General features: G+C 47.0%; 1 long non-coding RNA gene across 1 annotated transcript; it reads left to right on the top strand.

Annotated features, from left to right (window-relative positions):
• Positions 1 to 3,337: 3,337 nt before the first annotated feature.
• Positions 3,338 to 5,714, top strand: LOC119877740. The gene is made up of 2 exons (XR_005381364.1): positions 3,338 to 3,476; positions 5,549 to 5,714. It is a non-coding gene; the product is annotated as an uncharacterized LOC119877740 (long non-coding RNA).
• The last annotated feature ends 6,364 nt before the right edge of the window (positions 5,715 to 12,078 follow it).

Raw genomic sequence — 12,078 nt, forward strand, 5'->3', positions numbered from 1 at the left:
GCACATCTCCGATTTCAGGCCAGCAACAGTTTCAACTTTTTTCTGATGCACTGATAGTCTGGCTGCCCACAGCAGGGCCATCTGTGCTACTGGCAGGGAACCCATCAATAGGTAAGTCACACCCTGTCCTCCCACAGACACACTACACAACTCTGGAAACAACTTTCTTCCTTAGAACATGCCTGCTCTGAACCCACTTGATCAACCATCTTCTTCAAAAGCAATGCCGCCAAACTGAGCATGGAGATCTCGAGGTCTCCAGAAGACACGTCATAGTCTACCTGGTAGTGTGTCCTGCAAGACACATGAACTAACTAAGGGAAAGTTAATGCTCTCAAGGGAGCACTCAAGTATTTGAATTCAGTTAAGTTTCTTTAAGCTCTTGACATAATACATTGATTTTTTTTCTTTTCTTTTTCTTTTTTTTTTTTTTTTTAGAAATATTGAACCATGGAAAATACTTAGGGCCATTCCAAAGTACTGGGACTATCACATTGCTTAAATTCAAAGTGGCCAATTAGGTAGTGGCCCAATTAGGTAGCTCCTCCACCCAACCACACACTCAGTGTAATAAGTAAATGGTTCTCTTACAGGGGTTCCAAAATAATGTAGGTTAGACTGACTTCTTAAAACCTGAAACTTAAAGTGGAAATTTATTTACAGATAAAGTGTCCTCTTAGGGAGAAGCAGAGGTGACACAATGTTGGACTATGTAAAACGACCAAGCTTCTGTCAAAGATGCCCTTTTAAAGACGGTTTTGTTTTAAGCATTCTTCTGAGTCAACACAGACTAGGTCTGGAACTGCTTTTGTGTTGTGTATGTACATTCAGATGGGTCTTCGCCACATTTCTCAGGCTGGTCATGCGGCATTGATGTTAAATCGGGGTGGTACCAGCTATCCTCTAGGCCTAGGTCCACAGTCACAGTCATTAAAAACAAACCAGAAGAGGATCAGGTCATCCACCCGAGCAGGGTTCTTTGCAAGAGAAAGTGGGGATCCCTGGGTGGCTCAGCGGTTGAGCGCCTGCCTTTGGCCCAGGATGGAGTCCAGGATCGAGTCCCACATCGGGCTCCCTGCATGGAGCCTGCTTCTCCCTCTGCCTCTGTCTCTGCCTCTCTGTCTTTCATGAAAAAAATAAATTTTAAAAAATCTTAAAAAAAAAAAATAATAAGGAAAGAGGCAAGTGTGGAAACTCTGAAGCCTTGCAGTAGAACTTCTCCCCCCTCCTCGGATAGGCTGTCAGTCTTTTCAAAATAGAGTCCTCGCTTCTGTGCTGCGGGGAGAAACGTACCCCGCCCAGGACCCGGGGGCGCGGCTCAGGTTACCGCGGGCGGCGGGAGGCAACGTCGGACCCGAGTCAGAGACCAAGTCGGGCCACTTCCACGTATTCCCAAAGTGCCAAAGGAAAAAGAACAAAACATCGACTTCCTCCCGGGCGACCCATTCGCCGGACACCCGCAAAGCGCCAGGCACCTCGCCCTCGGGAAGGGGGGGTTTCCTCGGCCTCCCGGGCGCGGAGACCCCGCGGGGTCCCGGCCGCCGACGCCCCGGCGGCGCGCGGTCACTGTCGCTCCGGGCCGCCCGCCCAGGGCCAGGTGCTCAGCCTACCTGGCGCCCCCGCCGGCCTTGGTGCGGCCCGCCCCGCCCCCGCCCCCGCCAGCGCGCGGCGGCCCGGCTGGGCGGGCAGGGGGCGGCGGGGCGGGGAGGCGCGGAGGCAGCCGGCGCCCGTGCGCGCGGGCGGGGAGGGGGCGCGGTGTGCAGGGGACGGGGCGCGGGGAGGGGTCGAGCAGGGGAGGGGAGAGGGGCGAGCAGGGGAGGGGACGCGCAGGGGAGGGGCGCGGCGAGCAGGGGAGGGGGCGCGCGGGGGGGGCGAGAAGGGGAGGGGGCGCGGCGCGCAGGGGAGGGGCGCGCAGAGGAGGGGCGCGGGAGCAGGGGAGGGGGCGCGGCGCGCAGGGGAGGGTCGCGGGGAGCAGCCTGCCCCGCGCCGCCGAGCCGCGCTCCCGCCGACGAGGGCGGGACCGCAGGGGCAGGGGCAGGGGCGCGGGCGCTGCGCCGCGTCGGGGCGGGGCGGAGCGGGGTCCCCCGGGCGGGGCGGGCCGCGCCCCGGCGCAGAGCTGCCCCACGCTGCCTGCCGACAGCCGGCGGCCAGAGCGACCCGGACACGAAAAAGTTTCGCGGCGCCCGGAGCGCCTCGGAAGAAAGTTTTGCTCGGCGCCCCGGCCCCCCTGGCCCCCCGGCCCCCGGCCCCCCCGGTCCCCCCGGCCCCCGCCGGGGAGGGGGCGCGGCGGGGCGCTCGGAGCTCGCGACGTGCCGACGGCCGCGTCCACCTTGTCCAACCCCCGGCCTCGGCGGGCGCCCCGCGCCGCGCTTCCTGCCCCTTCCCGGGCTCGGGCGTCCCGGGGCGCCGCGCGCCAACCTCACCATGGTGACTGGCGCCGCGGCGGGTCCGGCTGCCGGGGAGCGGGGCTGCAGCGCAGGCTCCGGGGCGAACTTCAAAAGTTGGTCCCCTTCGCCAAAAACAGGCCTCTGGACACCCAAGCACTCACGGGAGCAATGGGAACCCTGGGGGGACTCATCCAGTGCGGGAATTCGGCGGCGCTAGGTGAGGGCCGGGACCAGGGGGCGACTGCCGCAGGCGGGGCGCCCTGCGCTGGCCGAGGGCAGGCCCCGCGCCCCGCGCCCGCGCCCGCGCCCGCCCTCGGTGAGCCCCACGCCCCCGGCGCGGCTGCTGGACTGCCCGGCCGCGCGGCTTCTTTCTTCGGCCACTTACTCCGGCACTCCTCCGGGGAGTCCTCGGCTCGGGCCGGGCAATTCTGTCCATAAATGGAAGAAGTCAGCTCGGGCCTGACCAATCAGGGTTGTTTTCACAGCGTCACTACTCCTCGGGGAAACCGTGGCAGCCAACGGGCTTGGAGCTGCTGGAGTTTCCAAAGCCCTCTGGATGCTGTAGTCCTGCCCGCGAGCCTGCGGCGAGCGCCGCGGAGCCGGCTGCCCCCCCCCCCCCCGGGGCGACACCTCCGCTGGTGGGGGCAAGAAGCCCTCCTTGAGGGAGAGGTAACCCCCCGCCCCCCATTCGCGCGCTCTCTCTCTCTCTCTCTCTAACGCGAATATTACCGTAGGTGTGGCTCCCAAGCTCAAGTCGTATGATTTTCCCATAACTTTTTTTTTTTTAAGAAGGAAATATTTTATCAGCATAAAAGATCAGAGTCGTGGCAGCGGCCCAAAGGAAATCCTTTTTCTTTCCAACGTCTGGATTGTGAGGAAAGTCAAAAATATCATTTCCCCTACCCCTCCTTTTACCTGAATTTCCTTGGAAAACAAAGAAAGGCTCCCCCCCCCCCCCCCTTTTTGGACTTTTGAGTGGTGGAGAGGTTGCACCGCGGTGAGCAGAGACACAAGGGAAAGAGAAGTGGGAAGAAAGCACCATCCAACCTCAGTCAACCCTATCTGTTGAGATCGGTCAGCAGTACAATGGTAACTGCCAAGGGGTGTGATTAAGGAGGGTGGAGTTTTCAAGACATCGGGTGGGGCAGTGGGGAGGAGATTGGAGGTGGGGGAAGAATCCTGAAATAAGGTATAGAGGGTCCGGCTTTATGGTTTTAAAAGTTCAGAAGGTAACCGTGGTGGGTTACAACAGGATTGTCCTCCCAGGATCAATGGGAGGTAAGATTTGAAAACTTCAGGCCCAGAGAAAGTACGAAGCAGAATGATTTATGGTGATTTACTTTATGAACTTTGGTGGTAGGCCTTGACTTGGTTATTGGATTCTAGAGTTGGTATGGATGTTAAAAGTCATCTTGCCTGGAACGGGTAAACAAAAGGTGCTATAGCCTTACAACGGAATACAATTCAGCCTTTAAAAAGGAAAGAGGTCCTGACACGGGCCACAGCCTGGACAAACCTTGGAAACATTATGTTAAGTGGAGGAACCCAGGTACAAAACCACATATCACATGACAACATTTACAAGAAAGTAAAGAATAGGGAAATCTGTAGGGGAAGGGAAATCTATGAGGAAACTAAATTAGTGATTGCCAGGGACTGGGAGGGAGGAGAAGAGGATGGGTGTAATTGCTAGTGGGTATGCATTTTCTTACTGGGGGTGAGGAAAATATTCTGGAATTAGATAGTGATGATGGTGGCACAACTTTATGAAAATACTGAAAGCCACTGAATTATACATTTTAGAAGGGTATGGAAATTGTTTCTCCATTGGGGCACCTGGGTGGCTCTGTAGTTGAGCATCTGCCTTTGCCTCAGGGTGTGCTCCCAGGGTCCTGGGATCGAGTCCTGCAATGAGCTCCCTGAACGGAGCCTGCTCCTCCCTCTGCCTATGCCTCTGCCTCTGTGTGTGTGTGTCCCATGAATAAATAAGTAAAATCTTTAAAAAACATTGTATCTCCATTTTATAAATTGAAAGAAAATCATGTTGACTAAATTCTTGTAGCAATCATCCACGCAGTGAGGCAATAGGTATAATTGAATGCCTACTATAGGTCAGCACAGCGACTGTGAGTACAATGGTTTCTTCCCCTCACCAAGCTTACAGTTTTAGAAAGAGTAAGACAGAAGATAACTTTTTTAAGATTTTATTTTTATTTCTTTGAGAGAGAGCGAGGGCTATCACAGAGGAAAAGGGAGAAGCAGACTCCCTGCTGAGCAGGGAGCCCAATGTGAGGCTCCATCCCAGGACCCTGGGATCATGACCTGAGCCAAAGGCGGGTGCTTAACTGACTGAGCCACCTAGGCACCCCAACAGAAGATAATTTTAAAACAATAATAATAGGAAAGGTACAAATATAACGAGAAGTGAAATCGTTTTGTGCAAGGAACTGCCATATTTGGAACTACTGTTTAGGTTAGAGAATTCATCTGGCAGCAATCTGTAGCATGAACTGGAAAGGAGACAGCACTCACTCTGTCCTAGGCACTGGGGAAGTACAGACAGACAGAATCTGCCAAATTCTCAGGTAAACTGATTCTATGTTTTGGGGGGCATGCCAGAGTATGATCAGGTGTCTCAGGAACTAATGAACAGAGATTACCAAAAGGAATATTGGAGTTTACCAGTTATACAAGAAGCACTGCTTGTGTTGGAAATGACATGTTGCTTAAGCCCCCATCCCATCCAGGGTCAACCCTGGTTAGTAGACAGATTGACATGGGCTTCAAGGTATACAGGCAAAGATTTGGTTGTTTCCCCCAGGGTTATTTTTCCTGGTATTATTTCCTGCAATGAGACACTGAAAAATCTTTTAATAATCCATCAACAACTTATCAATCTTGGATTTATCTAAAACTAATGACACTAAATGTTGGTTGTATTATTTAAAGATTTTATTTATTTATTCGTGAGAGACACAGAGAGAGACAGAGAGGCAGAGACACAGGCAGAGGGTGGGACTCGATCCCAGGTCTCCAGGATCACGCCCTGGGTTGAAGGTGGCACTAAACCACTGAGCCACCCAGGCTGCCCAAATGTTGGTTGTATTAACATGTGAGATTTTTTTCTTAAATGCTTACTTTTTTTCTTTTCTTTGTTTTAGGGGACTCCACACCCAATGTGGAGCCCAGCATGGAACTTGAACTCACAACCCTGAGATCAACACCTGAGCTGAGATCAAGAGTCGAATGCTTAACCAACTGAGCCACCCAAGCACCCCTAAATGCTTACTTTTATTTGCCCTAATAAACTCTAGTTTCAAAAGGTAATTCCAGTAGGTGGGACTCTGTTGAAGATATTTGCTCATGTTCATTTTTCTTGATTTTGTAATATAATTCTCTTCCAGATTGAAATATAAATATATATATATCTGTGTGTATATATTTTTTTTAAGATTTTATTTATTTATTCATGAGAGAGGCAGAGACATAGGCAGAGGGAGTAGCAGGCTCCCTGCAGGCAGCCCGATGTGGGACTCTATCCCAGGACCCTGGGATCACGACCCAAGCAGAAGACAGACACTCAAGCACTGAGCCACCCAGGGGTCTCTAAATATATGTATATATATTAATAGGTATGATGGAGTACCTGGGTGCTCAGTCAGTTAAGCACCCAAGTCTTGATCTCAGCTCAGGTCTTGATCTCAGAACCGTGAATTCAAGCCCCAAGTTGGGCTCCATGCTGAGCGTGGAGCCTACTTAAAAAAAATTGTTGGGGCACTTGGGTGGCTCAGTGCTTAAGTGTCTGCCTTTGGCTCAGGGTGTGATCCTGGGATCCGGAATCAGGTCCTGCATCAGGCTCCCCATAGGGAACCTGCTTTTCCCTCGGCCTGCGTCTCTGCCTCTCACTGTGTGTCCTCATGAATAAATAAAGTCTTTTAAAAAAAAGTTGTATGGCTAAGCAGTACTTAGATTGTAAGATTTAGTGGCACATAAAAGTGAATTTAAAGTCTGGCTTTGTCACTTAACTAGCTGTGAATTGTAATTTCTCTCGGCTTCAATTCCCTTATCTATAAAATAGATTGATGTGCATATGAAATGAAATACATGTAAAAGTGGCCAAGAAATATTGATTCCCTTCTCCTGCCAACTGCCATGTGTTCTAGGTTAGAGATTCAGACCTGGGTCCCTGGGTAGCATCAGACAGATTGAGGTCCTCTGAATTACATGCCAAGTCGTGGGGGCTTTTGTGTGTGCCCTTTCCTTCAGGGAGAGTTAATAGCTACCATCAAATTCTCCAAGGTGTCATAACTGCCAAAATATTATTAAGACCCACAGCTCTTGATCACATTGGTTATGCCTTCCTGGATCTTTGCCTTTGTGTTTTTCTTGAGGTATAGGGATTAGAACTGAATCTGATAGGGATCCCTGGGTGGCTCAGCAGTTTGGCGCCTGCCTTCAGCCCAGGGCGTGATCCTGGAGACCAGGGATCGAATCCCGTGTCAGGCTCCCTGCATGGAGCCTGCTTCTCTCTCTGTGTCTCTCATGAATAAATAAAATCTTAAAAAAAAAAAAAAAAACTGAATCTGAATCTATAAGGACAGAGCTTGGATTCTCAAAGCAGAACCCATAATTCACACTTTGAATGTAGAGAATAGAGTACGAGTGTATGATAGAGCCTATCATTTCACAAAGAACCCCTTCAAGCCCTGCCCTGCTCCATCCCTGTCTTAAGATACATTGTCAGTTTTGGCCTGTCAGTCTTACGCCCTGGTGTACCTGGGAGAGTCCTAGTTTATGCCTTTATCTCAGTGAAATTATTAATTGAACCCCTCTTGCATTCCCAAAACAGCCTGATAATTTGAACAATAGGTTATGGTCACTCTGAATTTGTGGCCAAATTGCACTCCCCGCAAAATTCTCACGTTATATAAAGTTTTTCCAATTTTCTTGATTTACACCTATTTTTGAGAGTACTCATCAATACATTTCCCAATATTCTTCGTTATTTGAATTCATAGTAGCAATGAAATGAAAATTACTTGTAAAATTGTAAAACTCATTATAGACACATGATGGAGCTAGTCAGATGAGACTTTACACATACGTGGGCATGATTTAAAATGTGGTTTTATCTGGGCTTGAATGAAAAGGAACAAAGAAAAAAAATCCAATTGGATACAAACCACAATTTCATATGAATCTAGCAGTGAGGGAATCCCTGGGTGGCTCAGCGGTTTAGCACCTGCCTTCGGCCCAGGACGTGGTCCTGGAGTCCCGGGATCGAGTCCCACATCGGGCTCCCTGCATGGAGCCTACTTCTCCTTCTGCCTGTGTCTCTGCCTCTCTCTGTGTGTCTTTCATGAATAAATAAATAAAATCTTAAAAAAAAATCTAGCAGTGAAAAAAATTACTGCTTATACATTTTCCAAATGTAAGAAGACAATATAAGGCAATGAAACTAGTTTCGATGTCAGTACCATAAGAGAACATCAGAATGCATTCACAACAATACATTAAAGAAAAATTTGTCAATGGGAAAATTAGGCAAGAAATCTTTAACAAAGCACAAGTGAAAGAAAGATTTGTATCACATCAATGTGGAATGTTCTGGGCAACCACTGTTTCTACCATAACAGGCATTTATTAGGTTCAAAAGGTATTAGCTATGTGCTAAGTGCTTGCCGCATAATAACTAATCCTCCATATAACCCTATTAATTTCATTTGCAGTTAAGAAACTAAGCTAAACTTTGCAACCTGGACCAGACAGGCCAGCTCCTGTAAAGAAGAGTGGTAAGAGAGAAATGGGAACTTGAGATGTGTCCATTGATACTAGACTCAACAAAGCTATCAGGGCCAACAGAATAAGGAATGTCCCATACCATATCTGTATTCAGTTGTCCAGAAAATGTAATAAGGATGATGGTTCACCAGACAATTTCAGGTTACCTGTATACCTGTCACCACTTGCAAAAATCTACAGACAGTTAATTAAGTGGATGAGAACTAACTGCTGATTCCAAATAAAGCTATAAAACTGAAAAAGAAAGAAAAATAAAGATACTAGACCAAGTTTAAGTAACTTGCCCAAGCTGTTACTCAGCTTTTCTGCACCAACTCTATATATTTGGCCACATCTGAAGCCCCAGCTCTTACCCTATAAGCAGTGACTCCATAGTAGGAATGTCCTACTACAAATTTCAGAAGAAATTTTCCCTGATGCAGGCCCAATATGAGTAAAAACACACTTATTAAAACCCTGGGAGCCTCTCCATACCAGGACTCCTGGAAAAATTCTTGCTTCTTCTTATGTGACCTAAAATCACATTTGTATTTTAAAAATTACATTTGGGGATGCCTGAGTGGCTCAGTAGGATCCCGGGATCCAGGATCAACTCCTACATCAGGCTCCCTGCGAGGAGCCTGCTTCTCCCTCTGCCTGTGTCTCTGCCTCTCTCTCTCCTCTCTCTCTCTCTCTCTGTCTCTCATGAATAAATAAATTTAAAGAAATTAAAATTTTTAAATTACATTTGTTTTTTTATTTTTTATTTTTATTTTTTTAAATTACATTTGTATAGAGAGTTTAACTCAAATTTAAACAACTTTGTTCTTTTCCTAGTATGTTAATATCAATTTGTACAAAGGATATTGCAGAGAATTTCAACAGTTGGGTAACATGTGATACTACTTCTGATTAATATAAGAAAAGTTTTGTGAAGTACCTGGCTGTCCCAGTTGGTAGAGCTTACAACTCTTGATCTCACAGTCATGAGTTGAAGCTGCATGTTGGGTGTAGAGATTACACCCAAAAATTAAAAATTTTTTTTTAAAGATTTTATTTATTTATTCATGAGAGACACACAGAGAGAGGCAGAGACACAGGCTGAGAGAAGCAGGCCCCATGCAAGGAGCCCGACGTGGGACTCCATCCCGGGACTCCAAGATCATGCCCTGGGCCAAAGGCAGGCACCAAACCGCTGAGCCACCCAGGGATCCCCCCCTGAGATTACTTAAATTACCCTATTTTTATTTATAAAAAAATAAAATAAAATAAAAAAATAAAATAAAAAAAGTTTTCTATAATGCAACTATTATTCTACTGAAATAAAGGAGTGATTTTTACCAAAATAAAGGAACCTGGGTGGCTCAGTCCGTTAAGCATCTGACTCTTGATTTTTTTTTAATTTTTTTTAATTTTTATTTATTTATGATAGTCACACACACAGAGAGAGAGAGAGAGAGGCAGAGACACAGGCAGAGGGAGAAGCAGGCTCCATGCACCGGGAGCCCGACGTGGGATTCGATCCCAGGTCTCCAGGATCGCGCCCTGGGCCAAAGGCAGGCACCGAACCGCTGCACCACCCACGGATCCCTGACTCTTGATTTTGACTCAGGTCATGATCTCAGGGTCTTCAGCTCAGGGTTATGAGTTCAAGCCCCATGGGAAAAAAAGAAAAAATTAACAGCTTATTAAATGGATTTTTGTTATTATGTTTTCTCTGATTTAAGCCAATATTTTCTTTTTTTTCTTTCTTCTAGTTTCAGTTTGACTTTTACATTCAGAATATAAACTCTGACCTTCCTCCAGATTTAAAATTGATTCCATAATGAGTAATACCAGTTATGATGCTCTATGATCTATCAAGGAGTGAGGTGTATTTCACAGAAGTGAGCTTTGCAGATAACTGAATCTCCTGAATCAACTTCATATCCACCCTGGTTTTCTTTCTTCCTCCTCTTTCCTGTCAATTATACGGTCTTATTGGATTTTGTGTATTTTTATAAGTCATCTTTAATCTTTGCTTGAACAAGGAAGGCATGGATAAATAAATACATGTATTTTTAAAACTAAGAAAATAATGACTGCATGAACCTTGCCTTTTTAAGGAACCAAAACTTTTTTTAGCTTGAAGGAAATTTTTTCTGTAGCAAGCTGCATGCTTCATTGCCTTCTGAAAATATGCTGAATGTCAGGCAGCTTGTGCCTGAAGACTCAAGGTCATCACTATAAATATCGATTATCATACAGGGTTGTACTGAGCGGAGGCCCTTGGGGACGATTGAATGGAATGACTCCTGCTAGACTTCATGACCCTGTACCACTTTACCTGTAGTTCTTTATAGTTTGTTTTTTCTCTTTCTTCTTTCTTTCTTTCTTTCTTTCTTTCTTCTTTCTTTCTATCTTCTTCCCTTCCTTTCTTCCTTCCTTCCTTCCTTTTTAAAAAGATTTTATAAAAAAAAAAAAGATTTTATTTATTTGAGAGAGAGCACAAGCAGGGAGGAGGGTCAGAGGGAAAGCAGACTCCCTGCTTAGCAGAGAGCCCTGGTTTGGGGCTCAATCTCAAGACCCTGAGATCATGATCTGAGCCGAAGACAGACTCTTAATGGCTGAGCCACCCAGGTGCCCCCCTCCCCACCTTGATTTAATGGATTGATTGATTGATTAATTGATTGATGAGAGTGAGAGGGAGTGAGCAGCGGGGAGGGGCAGAGGGAGAAGCAGGCTCCCCGCTGAGCCAGTGTCTGAGGCAGGGTTCTATCCCAGGACCCTGGGATTCATGACTGGAGCCCAAGGCAGATGCTTAACTGACTGAGCCACCCAGGTGCCCCTGTGTTGTTTCTTGATTTTGATTGTAAGTTTATATCCTCCAAAATCAGAGACTTTTTTCTCCTGCTATCTGCTGCTCTAATTTAGACTCTTTTAACACCAAGGAGGTGAAAAAAAGCACACAGGTTGTGTCATGAGAAAAAATGTTTTAAAGGTATATATGCCCAGGAGCCCAGGGGAAACAACAGAGAGGCAAGGCAGGTAGTCCTGTACAGCTGTCTGCCCTCTGGCTTCCCAGCCTCTCCAAGTAGATGAGTGCTCTCTGTCACTTCAGGTTTCCCCCACTTTGAGCAACTCCCTTGTAGCTGCTCATCCTCCCGTAATTTCAGCTTGCAAAGTGTCTTTTGTTTGTCATAGGCCTGACTCAGGCTCCCAAGCGATCTTTCAGCAATGCTGCCCACAGTTCACCGGAAACTTTCCTCTTGGTCTCTTGATTCAAGTTCCAGAGAGAGAAAAGGAGGGAGAGAAAGAAAGAGAATCTGACTCACACAGCTCAAGCTTTTAAACCACGCCACCCAGGTCATAGGTCATTGGCAAGCCTACGCAAGGCTCTGCTTGGATCAGGTGTCTGTACAGTTGCATTCCAACCACATGTTGTCACAGGGGTGGTGGCCTAAAGCCACTACCCCATTAAGTAAAATGGTGAATGGAGACAGAGTCTCTGAGGAAGGGACACGAAACATACTCCAAATTCGGGGAATGCAGCAGTATACCTACTGCATCTGTCTGCTGCCTTCATTTATACACAATTATCTTGGTGAGGTCATGAGGGCAGTTCCATTCACCTCTTCAGCAGAACAAATTGTGCGCATTTTGCAACAATCATCATCATTTCAACTTATCATCGTGCACCTATAAATATTTTTACATATTTAAGATGTGGCATATGTTTTGCCTTTATTATCATGCACCTATAAATGTGTTTATAGATATGGCTATAAATATTTGTGTGTACACAGAGACGTGTGTGTGAATGTGTATTTAAGATAACATATTTTTCAAGATACTGTTACAAATATTTAGGGGAATTTACTTTTTTTCTTGATAGACTATTTTTTTAGAGCAGTTTTAGGCTCACAATAAA

The sequence above is a fragment of the Canis lupus genome, chromosome 30 (genome assembly GCF_011100685.1).
Source record: "Canis lupus familiaris isolate Mischka breed German Shepherd chromosome 30, alternate assembly UU_Cfam_GSD_1.0, whole genome shotgun sequence".
Classification (NCBI taxonomy): domain Eukaryota; kingdom Metazoa; phylum Chordata; class Mammalia; order Carnivora; family Canidae; genus Canis; species Canis lupus.